At 37.7% G+C, this 20,041-nt stretch overlaps 1 pseudogene; it reads left to right on the forward strand.

Annotated features, from left to right (window-relative positions):
- The first annotated feature begins 16,925 nt into the window (after window positions 1–16,925).
- LOC114212352 (dnaJ homolog subfamily A member 1 pseudogene) lies at window positions 16,926–18,114 on the forward strand (annotated as a pseudogene).
- The last annotated feature ends 1,927 nt before the right edge of the window (window positions 18,115–20,041 follow it).

Raw genomic sequence — 20,041 nt, forward strand, 5'->3', positions numbered from 1 at the left:
TTCACTTAGTGGAAACCGTACTTCTAAATTAAAAACATGAACCATTTGGAATAATTCTGAGCAATGAAATAATTATAAAATAAAATGAAGAGAAAGAAGAAATTAGAAGTAAAGTTGCCCTTCCTAAAATTTTGGCTCGTCAATCCACTGACTTCTTGGGCTAGTCACGATCCTGTCTGGATCTGTTTCCTTGTGTATAGATAACTTACCAGTATATTTGTAGATGTGATTCTAAGAGCATCTCATAGGAGGAAGGATTGAAATGTTAAACTAGTGAAACATATAATATTATTTTTTATTATAAATGTGTATATTTTTATAATATTATATATTTATTGTGTCTGTGTATTATGGATTTCATTACTCTAAGTCTTTTAAAACTGAACAATTTGTATTTGTTGGTAAAGTTTTGCTCACATTAAAAAAAATCTGCAGTAATTTTCAAAATCCCCATTTCCTCTGTCCAAAACATTTTATGACTAAATGTGACATTCTTATGTGTTTTTTATTTAATAGCTCGACTAGTGTTATTTGCCATAAAATAGACACAACCGGAAGTGAAGCAATGTAAGTTCTGTTATAATGAGCTTACTTTATCACCAGTTTCTCCTAATGGGATTATAGTCTATAAATGATTGTGTTACCATAGCAACATGATTTAAAAGCCACACTGGGCTGTAAAGGCAATAACAACACCTGTGTATCATCATTTTTTTGGGTAGCTTATATCAATTTTGGCCCAGCAAAATAAGAGGACACCAAAACAACAGCCCATTGTTTCAATCATGATTTCCTATAATATTCATTTTAGATTCAGTCATTTTTGAATTTGAATCAGTAAATTCCACACAGAAGATGGAAGGAAAACTATTTTGATCACTTAGCTGAGTTAACCCTGAATAGCATCAAAAGAAAAACTTAATTAATAGAAAGATTGAATTTCCAATTGGAATACAGTAATATACAAGAAATACATTTAAATACATTTCAGAGACCGTTGCCTTCTGAATTAACTTAGTTCTGCACCTATTTCTGCTTAACATTAGTGTAAGTATGATGTAATGGGGATAAAACTGTTTTGTTTTGATGAAAATAAAACAATTTCTGTTAGATGTGCATTGGGCGTTGGTTCAGAAAACAAGTTCTGCCTTCCCTGTTTGGCCTCTGATGATAGTAAAAAAATTGGAAATCTTACCCTCATATCTTTGACCTAAAAGATGAGGTCAAGGAGCAAGTGTAGAGGGGGAGAGGAAAAGATTGTCAGGAAAAAAACATGCCCTCTCTAGTTCAGTCCTTTAATTTGAACTCTCTCATTGTGTCAGTCTGGATGCTCTGGGTTTGTTGGGGTTACTGACAACTCCCGATCCTCAGTGGCTTAACCAATGAGGATGTATTTCTCCCTTCATTCCCTTATGTATATTTGCTCCTTGCCTGGGAGAGGAGTAGGGCCCATTCATTCTCCAGGACCAGGCTGACAGAGCTCTGCTATTTAGAATAGAGGAAATGATAAAGGGACAAAAGAGAGAATGAAGAATTGCACATGGCTTTTAAATGCCTCTTCCCAGCAGTAACACCTGTTACTAATATTTCATTAGCCAGTGTAGGTGCCAGAATGAGAGATATATCTCTAACATCTACCAGTTGTGAGACCTTTGTGGTTTCTTGCCTGGTTCTCCAACTCCTTGCATTTAAATTTCACTTCTCTGAAAGGCCTTGTTCAAATACTATGTCTTCAAGACATTCTTCCTCTTCCCCAACACCTTACTTGCTTTTTCCTCTGGCTTTCCCAACACTTTATTTGCTTTTTTTTTTCCACATAGTCCTTATATTTGTCTTCTTGGGGATATTTTTATTGTTTTTATGAGTTTGTGACAGGTGGTATAACTGGGTAGAAATTCTGAAAGGAAAGTTGTTTGTTCCTTTCTCACTAAAGATAGATGAGTCTCTTGTCTCATAAAATTATAGGATCATATGCCTCAAATACCTTTCCAATTTGCATTAAATGTGAGAATAATAAGACAAATCATAATGATAATTGTAATAGATAACATTTAGTAAGTTCTTTTTTTTAAGATTTTATTTATTTATTTATTTGACAGAGAGAGAGATAGAGCAGGAACACAAGCAGGGGGAGTGGGAGAGGGAGAAGCAGGCCTCCTGCTGAGCAGGGATTCCCAACGTGGAACTCAATCTCAGGACCCCGGGATCATGACCTGAGCCGAAGGCAGATGCTTAATGACTGAGCCACCCAGGCGCCCCAACATTTAGTAAGTTCTTACTCATACCGGCCACGTGGCAAGTATAACATACAGGGATTATCCTATTTACTCATTGCAAAATCATATACTGATGATAGTATGATTATATCTATGGTTAATGAAACTGAGTCAGAAAGAGGTAAAGACTTACCCCAAATCACACAGCTTGTAAGTGGTAGTGATGCAGTTTGAATCTAGATATTATATACTCCAAAGCCCACATTATTTGGTGTGATTTAACCTTTTTATTTTACTAAGACAGGATTATTTGAGAACTCAGTAAAAGTAGGATATGACTAAATAAATATCCCTTATTTAATAGATTATACATTTATACTAATCTATTTTCATTGTTAATTCAAACATAAGCAAATGTGCAGTTGTAAATGCAAGATCTATAACGAAAGAATGGCTTTAGAATTATTAATTCCTAAGGCGGAGGAAGATGGCGGAGGAGTAGGAGACCTAGATTTTGTCTGGTCTCAGGAATTCAGCTGAATAGGGATCAAACCATTCTGAACACCTACAAACTCAATAGGAGATCAAAGAGGAGAGTAGCAACAACTATCTGAACAGAGAAGCGACCACTTACTGGAAGGTAGGACGTGTGGAGAAGTGAATCTGAGGTGATATTCGAGAGGATAGACGGTGAGGGAGGGGCCTCCGCCAGCCGCTTCTGGCAAGTGCTAGAGCCGGGGAGCACAAAATCGGAACTGTTAGAAGTCGGCTCCGCTGAGGGACGTCGCTGCAGTGGCTAAGCAGGGGGTGGAATCCTCCCGGGACAGTGTGGTCTCAGGACCCTTGGGGTCACAGAAAGACCGGGGGAACCTGAATGCGCCAGAGCTCCCAGGTATCGGAGCAGGGAAGCCGGCTGCAGAGACGGAGCTGAGGTGTGGGCTCTCAGCTTGGGGTTGCCATAAACTGTGATCCGCGGCCCAGTCGGGCCACTGCTCCTGCAGCAGGGACCCAACAAGCGGCAGAGCTGGGGAGACTCCCCTTCCTTCCAGGGGAGGAGCGGCGCGGGAATGCACCGCAGGGATCTGCTGGGTTTGGAGACTCCACACGGGGTCGGGTGCCAGAGATAGAAACGCTCGGTCACAGGCCTGGTGAGCACGGAGTGCGGCCGGAGACCGGGGACACGGGAGTGACTGCTTTTCTCTGGGGGCGCACTGAGGAGCAGGGCCCCGAGTTCTCAGCTCGTCCAGGTGGAGATTGGGAGGCCACCATTTTTGCCCTGGCCCTCCAAGCCTGTACGGAGAGCTTGCAGGGAACAAAAGCTCCTGAGATCAAACACGAGCAGCTTGCTTAGCCCAGACCGACAAGGGCGGGGCAATTCAGCCTCCGGCAAAGACATTGGAAACCACGGCAACAGGCCCCTCCCCCAGAAGATCAGCATGAACAGCCAGCAAGCCAAGACCAAGTTTACCGATCAAGGAGAACGGGAGAACTCCAGCGCTAGGGGAATACTGCACATAGAATTCATGGCTTTTTTTTACCATGATTCATTAGTTCATCAAAGTTAATTTTTGTTAACTGTTTTTTTTTCTTTTTCCCTTTTTCAACCAACATCTTATCATTCTCTTTTAAAAAAAAAAACATTTTTTATTTTTCATTTATAGAATCATATTTTATCCCTTCATAGTAGTTACCCTTATTTTTGACATATATATATATAAGTTGTTCTCTCTATAAAATTTTGAGATACAGTTTCTTCTAACAGATCAAATATACCCTAAATCACTAGTGTATGTTCTAGTCTCCTGCCTGATCATATTCTCTCCCTTTTTCCTTTTTTTTTAAATCTTCTTTCTTTTTTCAAACAACTTCTTATATTATCAAGTCCTTTTATAAAATCTTTTATAATTTTCATCTTTACAGTCATCTTCTATCCGTTCATTGTATCAACCCTTATTTTGTACATATATGTCTTTCTTCCTTTAAAATTTTAGGAGACACTTTTTTCTAACAGACCAAAATATGCCCAAAATCTAGTGTGTGGCACTGATCTATGCACTAGCCTGATCTTATTTGATCACATTCTGCTTTTTTTGTATTGTTCTGTTTTTGTTTTTATCTTTCTTTTTCTTTTCTTCTTTTTTTTCTCTTTCTTTTTTCTTTCTTTCCCTTTCTTTTCCCCTGGTTTCAGGTCTTTTCTGATTTGTATACACTATATTTGCTGGGGACGTTGTAAACCTGCTATCATTTTCTTCTCTCATTCATCTATTCTCCTCTGGACAAAATGACAAGAAGAAAAAAATCACCTCAGCAAAAAGAACAAGAGGTAGTACCGTCAGCCAGGGACCTACTCAATATGGACATGAGTACGATGTCGGACCTAGAGTTCAGAATCATGACTTTAAAGATACTACCTGGGCTTGAAAAAAGCGTGGAAGTTATTAGAGAAACCCTTTCTGGAGAAATAAAAGAACTAAAATCTAACCAAGTCAAAATCAAAAAGGCTATTGATGAGGTGCAATCAAAAATGGGGGCACTAACTGCTAGGATAAATGAGGCAGAAGAGAGAATCAGTGATATAGAAGACCAAATGATGGAAAATAAAGAGGCTGAGAAAAAGAGGGAGAAACAACTACAGGATCAGGAGGGCAGAATTCGAGAGATAAGCGATACGATAAGACGAAACAACATTAGAATAATTGGGATCCCAGAAGAAGAAAGAGAGAGAGGGGTAGAAGGTATATTGGAGCAAATAATAGCAGAGAACTTCCCTAATGTGAGAAAGGAAACAGGCATCAAAATCCAGGAGGCACAGAGAACCCCTCTCAAAATCAATAATAATAGGTCAACACCCCGACATCTAATAGTAAAACCTACGAGTCTCAGAGACAAAGAGAAAATCCTGAAAGCAGCTCGGGAGAAGAGATATGTAACCTACAATGGTAAAAATATTAGATTGGCAACAGACCTATCCACAGAGACCTGGCAGGCCAGAAAGGACTGGCAAGATATCTTCAGAGCACTAAATGAGAAAAATATGCAGCCAAGAATACTATATCCAGCTAGGCTGTCATTGAAAATAGAAGGAGAGATAAAAAGTTTCCAGAACAAACAAAAACTAAAGGAATTTGCAAACATGAAACCAGCCCTCCAAGAAATATTGAAAGGGGTCCTCTAAGCAAAGAGAGAGCCTAAAAGCAGCATAGATCAGAAAGGAACACAGACAACATACAGTAACAGTCACCTTACAGGCAATAAAATGGCACTAAATTCATACCTTTCAATAGTTACCCTGAATGTAAATGGGCTAAATGCCCCAATCAAAAGACACAGGCTATCAGATTGGATTAAAAAACAAGACCCATCGATATGCTGTCTGCAAGAGACTCATTTTAGACCCAAAGACACCCCCAGATTGAAAGTGAGGGGGTGGAAAACCATTTACCATGCTAATGGACACCAAAAGAAAGCTGGGGTGGCAATCCTTATATCAGACAAACTAGATTTTAAAACAAAGACTGTAATAAGAGATGAGGAAGGACACTATATCCTACTTAAAGGGTCTATCCAACAAGAAGATCTAACAATTGTAAATATCTATGCCCCTAACATGGGAGCAGACAATTATATAAGGCAATTAATAACAAAAGCGAAGAAACACATTGACAACAATACGATAATAGTGGGGGACTTTAACACCCCCCTGACTGAAATGGACAGATCATCTAAGCAAAAGATCAACAAGGAAATAAAGACTTTAAATGACACACTGGACCAAATGGACTTTACAGACATATTCAGAACATTCCATCCCAAAGCAACGGAATACACATTCTTCTCTAGTGCCCATGGAACATTCTCCAGAATTGATCACATCCTAGGTCACAAATCAGGTCTCAATTGGTACCAAAAGATTGGGATCATTCCCTGCCTGTTTTCAGACCACAATGCTTTGAAACTAGAACTCAATCACAAGAGGAAAGTCGGAAAGAACTCAAATACATGGAGGCTTAAGAGCATCCTAATACAGAATGAATGGGTCAACCAGGAAATTAAAGAAGAATTAAAAAAATTCATGGAAACCAATGAAAATGAAAACACAACTGTTCAAAATCTTTGGGATACAGCAAAGGCAGTCCTGAGAGGAAAGTATATAGCAATACAAGCCTTTCTCAAGAAACAAGAAAGGTCTCAAATACACAACCTAACCCTACACCTAAAGGAGCTAGAGAAAAAACAGCAAATAAAGCCTAAACCCAGCAGAAGAGAAATCATAAAGATCAGAGCAGAAATCAATGAAATAGAAACCAAAGAGCAGTAGAACAGATCAACGAAACTAGGAGCTAGTTCTTTGAAAGAATTCACAAGATTGATAAACCCCTGGCCAGACTGATCAAAAAGAAAAGAGAAATGACCCAAATCAACAAAATCATGAATGAAAGAGGAGACATCACAACCAACAGCAAAGAAATACAAACAATTATAAGAACATATTATGAGCAACTCTATGCCAGCAAATTAGAGAACCTGGAAGAAATGGGTGCATTCCTAGAGATGTATCAACTACCAAAACTGAACCAGGAAGAAATAGAAAACCTGAACAGACCTATAACCACTAAGGAAATTGAAGCAGTCATCAAAAATCTCCCAACAAACAAAAGCCCAGGGCCAGATGGCTTCCCAGGGGAATTCTATCAGACATTTAAAGAAGAATTAATACCTATTCTCCTGAAACTGTTCCAAAAAATAGAAATGGAAGGAAAACTTCCAAATTCATTTTATGAGGCCACCATTACCTTGATCCCCAAACCAGACAAAGATCCCATCAAAAAGGAGAATTACAGACCAATATCCTTGATGAACATGGATGCAAAAATTCTCACCAAAATACTAGCCAATAGGATCCAACAGTACATTGAAAGGATTATTCACCACGACCAAGTGGGATTTATCCCTGGGCTGCAAGGCTGGTTCAACATCCGCAAATCAATCAACGTGATACAATACATTAACAAAAGAAAGAACAAGAATCATATGATCCTCTCAATAGATGCCGAAAAAGCATTTGACAAAGTACAGCATCCTTTCTTGATCAAAACTCTTCAGAGTATAGGGATAGAGGGTACATACCTCAATATCATAAAAGCCATCTACGAAAAAACTACAGCGAATATCATTCTCAATGGGGAAAGGCTGAGAGCTTTTCCCCTAAGGTCAGGAACGTGGCAGGGATGTCCACTCTCACCACTGCTATTCAACGTAGTATTAGAAGTCCTAGCCACAGCAATCAGTCAACAAAAGGAAATCAAAGGCATCCAAATCGGCAAAGAGGAAGTCAAACTCTCACTCTTTGCAGATGATATGATACTGTATGTGGAAAACCCAAAAGACTCCACCCCAAAACTGCTAGAACTCATACAGGAATTCAGTAAAGTAGCAGGCTATAAAATCAATGCACAGAAATCAGTGGCATTCCTATACACCAACAACAAGACAGAAGAGAGACAAATCAAGGAGTCGATCCCATTCACAATTGCACCCAAAACCATAAGATACCTAGGAATCAATTTAACCAAAGAGGCAAAGGATCTGTACTCAGAAAACTATAAAATACTCAGGAAAGAAATTGAAGAAGACACAAAGAAATGGAAAAACGTTCCATGCTCATGGATTGGGAGAACCAACATTGTGAAGATGTCAATGCTACCTAGAGCAATCTACACATTCAATGCAATCCCCATCAAAATACCATCCACTTTTTTCAAAGAAATGGAACAAATAATCCTAAAATTTGTATGGAACCAGAAGAGACCCCGAATAGCCAGAGGAATATTGAAAAAGAAAAGCAAAGCTGGCGGCATCACAATTCCGGACTTCCAGCGCTATTACAAAGCTGTCATCATCAAGACAGTATGGTACTGGCACAAAAACAGACACATAGATCAATGGAACAGAATCGAGAGCCCAGAAATGGACCCTCAACTCTATGGTCAACTAATCTTTGACAAAGCAGGAAAGACTGTCCAATGGAAAAAAGACAGTCTCTTCAACGAATGGTGTTGGGAAAATTGGACAGCCACATGCAGAAGAATGAAACTGGACCATTTCCTTACACCACACACAAAAATAGACTCCAAATGGTTGAAAGACCTAAACGTGAGACAGGAGTCCATCCAAATCCTAAAGGAGAACACAGGTAGCAACCTCTTCAACCTCAGCTGCAGCAACTTCTTCCTAGAAACATCGCCAAAGGCACGGGAAGCCAGGGCAAAAATGAACTATTGGGATTTCGTCAAGACAAAAAGCTTTTGCACAGCAAAAGAAACAGTCCACAAAACCAAAAGACAACCGACAGAATGGGAGAAAATATTTGCAAACGACCTATCAGATAAAGGGCTAGTATCCAAAATCTATAAAGAACTTATCAAACTTAACACCCAAAGAACAAATAATCCAATCAAGAAATGGGCAGAAGACATGAACAGACATATTTTCAAAGAAGACATCCAAATGGCCAACAGACACATGAAAAAGTGCTCAACATCGCTCGGCATCAGGGAAATCCAAATCAAAACCTCAATGAGATACCACCTCACACCCGTCAGAATGGCTAAAATTAACAAGTCAGGGAACGACAGATGTTGGCGGGGATGTGGAGAAAGGGGAACCCTCCTACACTGTTGGTGGGAATGCAAGCTGTTGCAACCCCTCTGGAAAACAGTATGGAGGTTCCTCAAAGAGTTGAAATTAGAGCTACCATTCGATCCAGCAATTGCACTACTGGGTATTTACCCCAAAGATACAATTGTAGGGACCCGAAGGAGTACGTGCACCCCAATGTTTATAGCAGCAATGTCCACAATAGCCAAACCCTGGAAAGAGCTAAGATGTCCATCAACAGATGAATGGATAAAGAAGAAGTGGTATATATACACAATGGAATATTATGCAGCCATCAAAAGGAATGAGATCTTGCCATTTGCAACGACGTGGATGGAACTGGAGGGTGTTATGCTTAGTGAAATAAGTCAATCAGAGAAAGACATGTATCATATGACCTCACTGATATGAGGAATTCTTAATCTCAGGAACAAACTGAGGGTTGCTGGAGTGGTCGGGGGTGGGAGGGATGGGGTGGCTGGGTGATAGACATTGGGGAGGGTATGTGCTACGGTGAGTGCTGTGAATTGTGTAAGACTGTTGAATCACAGATCTGTACTTCTGAAACAAATAACGCAACATATTTTAAGACAAAAGAAAAAGAAGAAGATAGCAGGAGTGGAAGAATGAAGGGGAGTAAGTCAGAGGGGGAGACGAACCAGGAGAGATGATGGACTCTGAAAAATAAACTGAGGTTTCTAGAGGGGGGGAGCGTAGGGGGATGGGTTAGCCTGGTGATGGGTATTAAAGTGGGCACATTCTGCATGGAGCACTGGGTGTTATGAACAAACAATGAATCATGGAACACTACACCAAAACAAATGATGTAATATATGGTGATTAACATAACAATAAAAAATTAAAAAAAAGAATTATTAATTCCTTCTTCCTGGGATATTGTAGAGTTAGCCAGGAGTTTCTAAAGCATGTGTTTCAGCCTGAAATTTTCTTCTTTTGCTTTATGCCATGGTTCAATAACATTCTCTGATCTGTGTGTGCTGATGATGTCTTGTGCTGACTAATGTTAGTTCAAAATGAATTTTAAAAATTCCTCCAGCCACAGCTATTGTGCTCATTGCAGGGGAAAAATAATCTTAGGTAGAATTGCTCAGCGAAAGAAAAGAATCTTCACAAAGAATTTGTATGGCATGTGATATATCTGATTGTATTTATTAATACACATATTTCTGCAAAAGATGGTTAATTTTGTAAGCTTTCTGATTTGGTCACTTGTGAATTCCTAAAGCACACCTTAGTTCACCTTGTGGAATGACCACCTTAATTTTGCAGAAAAGAAAAACACCTTTCAGAGCCATTGCTCCTGAAGTATGCCTTCAGAATTTTCTATTGCTACAATGGCAATTCTCCTCTTGATGAATTAAGTGGAGCTAAATCATTAATTTGTAATTCTTTTGAAGGGAAAATTTGCTCCACTAAATTTTTTAATGCTTATTTATATGGATAACGTTTTTATCTCTGTATCCTTTCCCAATATATGTTACACTCTGAAGGCAAGGACTTGTTTTTAAATCTTGTGTGCTCCCTGATCCCTTTCTTTTTCACAACCAACACCTATTGTTCTATTTACCATTTTCTATATGTACTTAATTGTAGTTTTTCTGAGTATGCACTGAAGAAATTTGGGGATGTTTCAGCCAGGAGAAGTTGTGGTATAGATCTAAGTAGATGATTCCAGGGCAATTTTGTGATCTAAACTGAGTTTTGAAAGATCTCATAATTTTAAAAATCTGTTTATGATAATTTTACTCTCTTTTGGGGCCACTTTGTGCACACATGTGTGTGTGTGTGCAAATGTTATATGGTGTATGGTGTAACTAAATACGTAGATACCTAGTAAATTATTTATAGTACTTCGCTTTGTCTCTCTAGGTATCCTCCAGAGCAACTGGATTTTGTACCAATTCTTTTAAAAATCTAGAATTTTTTTAAAAAATTGTAACAATGCTATATACAATTACTGTGAAAGAATTAAAGTTTGGAAAGACTACAATAACTGGGAAGTTTTTCAACTGCTTTCTATATAATGGTGGTTTTAAAATATACAAAAATGGATTCATTGTTGGATATTATATTGAGGTTTTTAAAAAATTTCCTAACAACTGAAACTGAAATTTTCAGAGTCTTGAAGTCTTTAGAGAATTCAGTTGAGAGATGAGACCCAGCAAGGAGGAACGTGGGATTTCATAATACGTGACATTCCAAGATCATTAAGTTTTCATTGGAGAATTAAACATTAACCAATAAACCTGAAGGTAAACTGTGAGGAATGGAAGAAGCCACTGTACTCTTCTATTTTAATGGAATTCTCTAACAAGACATTAGGATTTGAAATGCTTTAATTTAGATGGTCTTGTTAGTCACTGGAGATATCAAATACCAAATGCTAATTAGATCATAAGTTATAATAACTAGCTAGATGGAAATGCCAAAATATTAAAGGTTATTTAGTCATCTAGAAATGAGAATTTTCCCCCAGAAGACACACGATATATATTCCTTTTCCCCCAGAAGAAGAACTGAATTTAGAATGGTTTAATTTACAACAAGACTAGTTGCCTTATATTTATAGTAAAAAAACTGCTATATACAATCATAAATATCCAGACTAGCAAATGATTATGGCAATAATTGATATTTATCTCAGAGAAGGTACTATTATTAACATACATATTTATTTATATATCACTTTAAATATAAAAATTCATTCAAATAAATATATATGCATATATAAGTCAATAACTGAGTGAAGGAGGAATTTTTTAAAAATATTTTTATTCATTTCAAATAACTATTGTAATGTCAACTGACTAGAGACAAATTTTATGGAAACCAGGATTCCTTGATGCCTCTAATCAGTATTATCTGAGTCATTTAATAAACAGAACTTATAAACATATGTGCATTTATATTTTGCCTTCTGAAATATATACATAACCCTATTATATTTACCTAGTAAATACTTTTAGTAGCGAATCTGTAGACTTCCAACTTAATATAGTCATCAAAGCCTTAGATGTAACTATTTTCTATGCTAAGTCCCAACTGAAATGTGTGTGCGTGTGTGCACAGGCACCTTCATGCTGGAAAAAAGTGGATGATGACATTATTTGAAGTAACTTGGCTTATTAGGTGTGAAACCTAGCACAAGAAAAGTATACCTAATTTCTCCAAGCCTTGATTCCTCATCTGTAAAATAAGGACCATCATATTATTTTGTCAAATCATTGTTATAAGAATTAATGTGGTAATGCATGAATCGCAGATATAGTAATGATTCACTGTTAGTTATTATTTGTATTTTATCATCATCATTATTATTCATAGCCTAATATTTCAGTGATTTATCTTTGCAAATTATAACAGAGGAAGTAGATTTTAAAGATCTAGTCTTCATGGCAACTAACCAAATACGGAGGGAAAAACAAAACCAAAAACAGAGACAATACATGGGCATTAAATAAGAGACATAACAGCAAATCACATCGATTGTCTAGTTTTTCACCTTTAAGGTCAAAACACTGAAGTGGAGAGTGCATTATCCCAGTCTAATTCTGGGGACAGGAAAACTCTCAAACAATCCTGCTTTGTAAGCATAAAATTGGTGCACACAGAATGGCATGTTATGAATCCTCTGTCAACTCACAATCAAGCTGGAGGAAGTAATCAGTAGTACACCTACCTAAGAAAACTGTTGCTCCCCTGTCTCAGAACTGCCAACTCAAAATTAGCATATAAACCATGCAGCCCTGATGAGAAGTTCCTATATGCCACCAGAAGGAGAAACAGGTGAAAAACAGTTGTAAAGTCATTAATCCAAAACAACCCTACACCCCAAAAGACTATCTGGCATTACAAGCTATTGCAGTCAATAAGGAAGTTAAAAGAAAAGCTTGATACAACCATTGAAATTCAGGAAGTACAATGGAGAACTAAAAATGATATTCCTTTTTAACTTGGGAATGTTGTTAAAGTAAGCAGGAACATTGCTGCAAAAGGCTTATGGTGAGGAAGTTGTTGATGATTGTTAAAAAAAAAGAGCGAGCGGAGCCTCAGTTAACTTCTGATAACTATAGCAAATGTGGAAAAGTCAATGTTATGAACAACAATGAAAATGAGAGTATGTGAAGGTTTTGATGTCTGGATATTTCCTTTCTTCCTTTTGTTTTTGTTTTTTCTATTTTGTTTTTCTCCAGCTTTTGCTTTTGTCCTTTCCTCTTGCAATATATCCAAAAGGTATCTGAAGAATTCCACATTTTAAATTTCTTCTGTTTGAAATAACATGAAGTTGTTTCTGCATTGATCATGACCCCAATTGATATACTACTTGGCACCAGGAGGTAGACTTTCAAAGATGGAATACTGATTAGATAATGATATGATTGAGAATAAATCCAAGTATGACCCAGTCATCATTAGAAAATGGGATTCTAGGGTAATTCACAAGATGCAATAACAGAACAGTTAAATTGTCACCTGTATACACTTGACATAAAGTTCACAGTGAGAAAAAACTGCAATACCAACTAGTTTTTATCCTCAATTCTTATATTTTGACTATAAGGTTTTTGTGATGGTCTTTTGTATCTGGTTAACCATTAAGTTTATACAAAGGCAAACAAGAATGAGCTCAAAGCGTGGTCAGAAAACTACAAAGCTTCTACAGAATCCTCCAATTAATACCATATTTGTAGTTCACACAGTGCACACATAGCTAAAAATCTGACCACAAGTTTTATAGTGCATGTTTAAATTTTAAGTACCTATTGAATTTACAGGCTCATGAGTCTTATATGTGAAAATTGTGGCACTGATTGAGAAGATTTGGAAAGGGAAAATTTGAATCCCTAAATCCCCCTTGAGCCTCCCTCACCATGTCTGAATTAAACAGCCTTCTCTTGTCCTGTGATAACCTTGTATGAAGCAAATAATTTGTAAAGAAATGTCTATTCTCCTCACAGTGAACCTCTGGTGCCCATCATTGTCTTCAGATTCTAATCTGAGGCAGATTCTAGCAAACCCAAGGGAAAATATACAAAGTCTGTACTAGACAGAGCTTGAATATTAAAACAATTACAAAACTTTGTTAATTTATATTTGTAGAAATTTGGGATATATGTTTGAAAATATATTCTAAGATACTATGTCAAAGAAGATATAATGTTGGATTAGTATGAATGTACAGAAATGGGATTACATATTAGAAATTCTTAAAATAAATGTTAGCTCGAACAGTTTGCTTAGTTGACTAAAAAATGGTTTCCTATATTAAAGAAAGATGAGATGCCACCATTTTGGTGATGGGGGAAGGGAGGCAGAGAGGGAGGGGGAGGAGTTGGAGGAGGGAGGGGGAGGAGTTGGGGGAGAGAGACAGAAAAAAGAATATGAAGGTTCAAGATACTAGCAATTTTGGAGAGGATTTATTATATGAGACCTACGTACCCATCTGCCCAACATGTCCCACAAGAGGATTCAGAGGATCCTCCCATAACAAAAGTATCAAAGAATGCACTAACAAAAGGAACACCAGCATCTTTGTAAATCAAGCGTGGTGCCTATCTTCTGTAGACTGAAGATGATGTTAAGAGATACCGCCATTGGGGCGCCTGGGTGGCTCAGTTGGTTGAGTGACTGCCTTCGGCTCGGGTCATGATCCTGGAGTCCCGGGATCGAGTCCCACATCGGGCTCCCTGCTCGGCGGGGAGTCTGCTTCTCCCTCTGACCCTCTTCCCTCTCATGCTCTCTATCTCTCATTCTCTCTCTCTCTCAAATAAATAAATAAAATCTTTAAAAAAAAAAAAAAAAAGAGATACCGCCATTGAAGTCAACTATCTCATTTTAATGCATTGATGGAATCCAGAAGTGGCAGAGGACTCAGGTAGCTTTTAACTGCTAGATACAACATAGGATGAATAATGTAATACATAGCAAGGAGAGGTACATTTTGCTCAACCTGAAGGGATTATTAGCTTTGGCTAATTGATTACAGTGTCCCAAGAAATAAGAACTGAACCTGAGAACAAAGAAATATATAGTGCTTAGTTTATAGTACTTGGTTTCAAAATCCTTCCTCACAAACACTTTTTGATCTAAAATAGGGTAAGAGGTATGTTAAACTGAAGCAGTTAAAAAGATGGCTTTACTTTCAAGGTTCTATTTGTTTTGTATCACAAGCTGGTGCAATTTCTATAGCTCTTATTACACACATAAGAATATGGTTATGATACACACTACCCTCCAGATCATTCGTAGGTCCCTGACACCTCAATGTTAAAGCATGAATGCAACCTCTCTATTTGAATGGACAATCATGGTAACTGTCAAAAACTTTGGAGAACCTTGGGAAAATTACTGGATGTTTTTATCTAAAAACAAGAGATTCATTTATATTTCATATCAAGACCGTTGAACCCAACAGTTGAGATCCATCCCATAAAAAAGGCACAGAGATGTCGATTGAAGTCAACTCTCTGTCATGCATTTTCAGTGTCACTGAGCTTTTTCTGAGGCATGATCTGAGTCAAATTCAGAGATTATAGGTATAATTGTTTAAACTCAACATAAACATAGCCAGATGTATTTGTTTGAAGTGTATATTTTCAAACGCCAAATGTGTGTAGGTAGCTTTTCCTCTTTGATTCTCATGTAATACCCTTGCCCATTTCTTTTGATTCTTCTCATTTGCTTCTCAACTCTTATGTAGATGTAAGATATTTTTTTTAAAGATTTTATTTATTTATTTGAGAGAGAGAGAATGAGAGATAGAGAGCACGAGAGGGAAGAGGGTCAGAGGGAGAAGCAGACTCCCTGCCGAGCAGGGACCCCGATGTGGGACTCGATCCCAGGACTCCAGGATCATGACCTGAGCTGAAGGCAGTCACTCAACCAATTGAGCCACCCAGGCGCCCAGATGTAAGATATTTTTGTTGTTTTTACTTTTGGAGACCAGCAAATACCACAAAATGATCCTTTTTTGGACTTGTTTTAATAAAGCACTTGTCTCCCATGCCTAAAACAAACAATACTTGATAAAAAATGTACCAAACCACACACAATATGTGTAAATACATGTAATACTTTACAATGCATGTAAGCATCCCACATCTTCAAAGTCCAGAACATTTTTCCCACTCTGTCGATTCCTAATTCTAGAAAGGAAATACAAAATAATAATAAAATAAAAAAATAATAAAATAAAACAACAGAACAACCAAAAACACCAATTCCCAAATCATCAACATCCAATTTCTCATATTATTAAAGTAGTAAGAAGCAATTATTCCCTTTTTCCTCTCCTAATCACTCTTTATCTTTGAAAATACCATAGTCTGGCAGCCCACAAAATGGGAGAAGATATTTGCAAATGACATTATAGATAAAGGGCTGATATCCAAGATCTATAAAGAACTTCTCAAACTTAACACTCAAAAAACTAAAACCCAGTCAAAAAATGGGCAGAAGACATGAACAGACACTTCTCCAAAGAAGACATACAAATGGCTCACAGACACATGAAAAAATATTCATCATCATTGGCCACCAGGGAAATTCAAATCAAAACCACATTGAGATACCACCTTACACCAGTTAGAATGGCAAAAATTAACAAGGCAAGAAACAACAAATGTTGGTGAGGATGTGGAAAAAGGGGAACCTTCTTATACTGTTGGTGGGAATGCAAGTTGGTATAGCCACTCTGGAAAATAGTATGGAGGTTCTTCAAGAAGTTAAAAATAGAGCTACCCTATGACCCAGCAATTGCACTCCTCGGTATTTACCCCAAAGATACAGATGTAGTGAAAAGAAGGAGCACATTCACCCCATTGTTCATAGTAGCAATGTCCACAATAGCCAAACTGTGGAAAGAGCCGAGATGCCCTTCAACAGATGAATGGATAAAGAAGATGTGGCACAGGAGACTTTCCAGAACACTCGGTGAGACACGGAGGAGTGGCGGCTGCCCGAGCTGTGCCCAGCAATGTGCTCCTTCCTGCTCCCCCACACCAGCCTTGGCCCTCTCACCAGCTGTAGAAAATGGTGAAAGAAACCACTTACTATGATGTTTTGGGGGTTAAACCCAATGCCACCCAAGAGGAATTGAAAAAGGCCTACAGGAAACTGGCCTTGAAGTACCACCTTGATAAGAATCCAAATGGAGAGAAGTTTAAACAGATTTCTCAAGCTTACCAAGTACTCTCTGATGCAAAGAAAAGGGAATTATATGACAAAGGAGGAGAAGAGGCAATTAAAGAAGGTGGAGCTGGTGGTGGTTTTGGTTCCCTCATGGACATCTTTGATATGTTTTTTGGAGGAGGAGGAAGGATGCAGAGAGAAAGGAGAGGTAAAAATGTTGTGCATCAGCTCTCAGTAACCTTAGAAGATTTACATAATGGTGCAACAAGAAAACTAGCTCTGCAAAAGAATGTGATTTGCAGTAAATGTGAAGGCCGAGGTGGCAAGAAAGGAGCAGTTGAATGTTGTCCCAATTGCCGAGGTACTAGAATGTAAATAAGAATTCATCAGATAGGACCTGGAATGGTTCAGCAAATTCAGTCTGTGCATGGAGTGCCAAGGCCATGGGGAATGGATCAGTCCCAAAGATAGATGTAAAAGCCGCAATGGGAGGAAGATAGTTAGAGAGAACAAGATTCTAGAAGTTCATATTGACAAAGGCATGAAGGATGGCCAGAAGATAACATTCCATGGTGAAGGAGACCAAGAACAAGGACCGGAACCAGGAGATATTATCATTGTTTTAGATCAGAAGGACCATGCTGTTTTTACTCCACAAGGAGAAGATCTTTTCATGTGTATTGACATACAGCTGGTTGAAGCACTGTGCGGCTTTCAAAAGCCAATATCTATTCTTGACAACCGAAACATTGTCATCACCTCTCACCCAGGTGAAATTGTCAAGCATGGAGATATCAAGTGTGTACTAAATGAAGGCATGCCAATTTATCATAGACCATATGAGAAGGGTCGCCTAATCATTGAATTTAAGGTAAAGTTTCCTGAGAATGATTTTCTCTCTCCTGATAAACTCTCTTTGCTGGAAAAACTCCTACCTGAGAGGAAGGAAGTAGAAAAGATTGATGAAATGGACCAGGTAGAACTGGTAGACTTTGATCCAAATCAGGAAAGACGGCGCCATTACAATGGGGAAGCCTATGAGAATGATGAACATCATCCCAGGGGTGGTGTTCAGTGTCAGACCTCTTAATGGGGTCAGTGAATACCACTGCTGGCATTTTATATGCAGTAGTGAATGAGTGAAGGACTATAATCATAGCTCACTACTTGCTATTGTTTTTGTTTTAATATTCAACTATAGTAGTGTTTTAAAAGTTAAATGAAGAATAGACTCAAATATAAAAGCTCAAAAAGAAAAAAAAAGATGTGGCACATATATACAATGGAATATTATTCAGCCATCAGAAAAGATGAATACCCACCATTTGCATCAACATGGATAGAACTGGAGGGGATTATGTTAAGTGAAGTAAGTCAATCAGAGAAAGACAATTATCATATGGTTTCACTCATATGTGGAACATAAATATGGAGGACCATAGGGAAAGGGAAAGAAATCCAAAGGGGGAGAAATCAGAGAGGGAGATGAACCATGAGAGACTATGGACCCTGGGAAACAATCTTAGGGTTTCAGAGCAGGGGAAGGGTGTGGGGAGGGGTAACAGGGTGATGGGTATTGAGGAGGGCACATGTTGTGATGAGCACTGGGTGTTATACTTAACTAATGAATCATTGAACACTACATCAAAAACTAATGATGTACTCTACAGTGGCTAACTGAACATAAAAAAAGAAAAGAAAATCTCATATTTTGTGTATATATGCAAACATATTTGTGTGCATGTTTATAGAGACTATAAAATTTATGTTATAAACATATAAAATTATTAAGATAAAATCACCTGGGTAGCTTAAGTCTATATATGCTTTATATGAGGAAAGAGTAGATATATTTATGTAAATATGTACCGATCATATTTAGAAACAAATAGCTTTTGAGTATACATATGGTCAAGTAGCTAAAGCGAGATAGAATTATTTATTATAACAATTGCATTTATTGTCTATATGATTGACACTATATATAAATACCTAACTGTGTATATATGTCTGTGTGTATCAATCTTAAAAATATATTTTTTGATCCCATAATATTCACCAAGTGATAGACTATATTGTCATCTTTGAAAGATAAGGATGAAAAGGGTATCCATCAGTCTGTACTCAAAGAGCTCAGATTCAATGGAAGGTAAGGGGTTGGGGAAGGTCAAACAGAGAAAAAAAAATTACAGTACACGGTAATGTGAGCCACAGATGTTGGAATAATAGAGTGCTTGCAGCACAATGGAAGAGCACATATCCAATCTTAAAGGGATCAAAATAGCCTCATATAGTATGAGATACTATGTTAAGTCCTGAAGGAATGTGTGTGCAATGTGTCTGGTCTTGAGAAGAAATTTATGTGTGCCTAGGTCTACATGTGAATGCACAAACAAAAGGACTTCAGTTAGATAGAATGCTTTATCTCCATCATTTAACCCGTCCATTATGCTATCATGCAGGGCAGCTAAGCATGTGCTTATACAAATGGGCTTGGTAATATAAACAACTTAATTGAAATGGCTGGTCCCAAGAAACTCATTGAGGAAGGATGATGCTTCCTGGTGGAGTTGGCATAAGATGTATCAATGCTAAATCCTTGACATATGCAACTCTGTTCCCCTTGGTTTATGGCTCTTTTAGGAGATGCAATACCCATTTGCTTTTATCATTCCTCTGAAACTGCATTAGAGAAATTACAGGGTATTATCAAGATAAGAAAATAATTGCATTTTAATTTGACATGAGAGTTTCTTTGGAGAATAAAGAGGAACTTGGATCAAGAAAACTGAGAACATGTCTACCTACCTCCCACACAATAGCATGAGAAATGACAGAAAATGTACTTCACAAGACTTTAAATCTGTTATAAAACTGGATAACAAAACAGGAATGCAATAGTGGGCCTGCCATTTTGAAGAATTCCTAAAAGATTGAAAGCATAATGAGTTATCCCTTTGGAGAAATAGGACTTAAACAGATCTGAGCTGAAACCATGTTCAGAAGATTGCTATGCA

The sequence above is a fragment of the Eumetopias jubatus genome, unplaced genomic scaffold, assembly GCF_037043125.1.
Source record: "Eumetopias jubatus isolate StellerSeaLion01/CBP00866 unplaced genomic scaffold, mEumJub1_p1.0 scaffold_1, whole genome shotgun sequence".
Lineage (NCBI taxonomy): Eukaryota > Metazoa > Chordata > Mammalia > Carnivora > Otariidae > Eumetopias > Eumetopias jubatus.